The sequence below is a fragment of the Mus caroli genome, chromosome 14 (assembly GCF_900094665.2).
Source record: "Mus caroli chromosome 14, CAROLI_EIJ_v1.1, whole genome shotgun sequence".
NCBI lineage: Eukaryota > Metazoa > Chordata > Mammalia > Rodentia > Muridae > Mus > Mus caroli.
Window position 1 is genome coordinate 56491487 of NC_034583.1, and position 1582 is coordinate 56493068.

General features: G+C 44.9%; 1 protein-coding gene across 1 annotated transcript in view; it reads left to right on the plus strand.

The window, feature by feature from the left end:
• The window catches only part of Znf395 (zinc finger protein 395), a 51190-nt gene that overhangs the window by 411 nt on the left and 49197 nt on the right, over window positions 1-1582 (plus strand). The gene's annotated exons all lie outside the window — the stretch shown is intronic.

Below are 1582 nucleotides of genomic sequence, written 5' to 3' on the forward strand. Positions count from 1 at the left end.
GCACTTGGGAGGCAGAGGCAGGCAGATTTCTGAGTTCGAGGCCAGCCTGGTCTACAGAGTGAGTTCCAGGACAGCCAGGGTTACACAGAGAAACCCTGTCTCAAAAAACCAATAATAATAATAATAATAATAATAATAATAATAATAATAATAATAATAAAGAAAGCCTCACATAGTTTTATTGAACCAGCCAACCAGAACAGATCACACAGAAAGAAATGTCAGATTCCAAAATATGTCAACTTGTGGTGCAGTGGTAACATTTTCTGTGTGATGAGGTGAGTCATAACTGGTAAATCATGATTATTTTTGCTAGTCCATAGTAAGTCCATATAGACCTTGCTTGCTTTTCCAGTGTCTCCTTTTGGAAATGTACCTGGTTTATTGTGAGATTTCATCTGAATCCACTGGGGAATGGGGCAGTTTGCTTTTGTGTCTTGGCATGAGTCAGTCCTTTGACTCAGAAACTCTTTTGAGAGGAACCCACAAGGAATAATAGTCCAGTGGAGTCAGACACATATCATGGTCGTGGAGAAAATGAAGAATTGTAAAGTGCTCTTAACTACGGAGCCGTATCTCCAGCTCTAGAAGGCGATGGTTTTTTGTTTTTTTGTTTTGTTTGTTTGTTTTGGTTTTTCGAGACAGGGTTCTCTGTATAGCACTGGCTGTCCTGGAACTCACTTTGTAGACCAGGCTGGCCTTGAACTCAGAAATCCGCCTGCCTCTGCCTCCCGAGTGCTGGGATTAAAGGCATGCACCACCACACCTGGCGAGTTTGAGCATATTTAAGACCTCAAAGCCCACTTACACAGTGACAAACTTTCTTCTATAAGGCCACACCTACTCTAACAAGGCCACACCTCTTAATACTGCCACTCCCTGTGAGCCAAGCATCCAAGCCCATGAGTCTATGGGGGCGACACCTATTCAAACCACCACATTCCACTCCTTGGCTCCCATAGGCTTGTCGTCATAACATACTGCAAAATGCATTTAGTCCAGCTTCAAAAGTCTCTATGGTCTACTACAGTTTCAACAGCCTTTAAATGTCCAAAGTTCAAAGTCTCTTCTGATGTTCATGCAATCTTTTAACTGTAATCCCCTAGGGGGTTAAAAATCAAAAAGCAGATCACATCCTTCCAACATATAATGGCCCAGGATACACGTTACCATTCTATAACACAGGGAAGGGGGCGCAGGGAGGAAATACTGAAGCAAAGCAAGACCAAATCCAGCTGGGCAAACTCTAAATTCTGCATCCCCAGGTCTGATGTCAAAATGCTCTTCAGAACTCCCAACTCCTTTCAGCTTTGTTGACTGCAACACACTTCTCTCTCTTGGGCTGGTTCAATTCCCAGTGAGTAGCTTTCCTTGACAGGTATCACAACTCTGGCATCTCCGACATCTTGGGGCCTCCAAGGCAAGCCAGGCTTCAACTTCACAGCTTCACACAATGGCCTCTCTGGGACTCTATGAAAGGATACCTCGGCCGGGCGTGGTGGTGCACGCCTTTAATCCCAGCACTCGGGAGGCAGAGGCAGGCGGATTTCTGAGTTCGAGGCCAGCCTGGTCTACAAAGTGA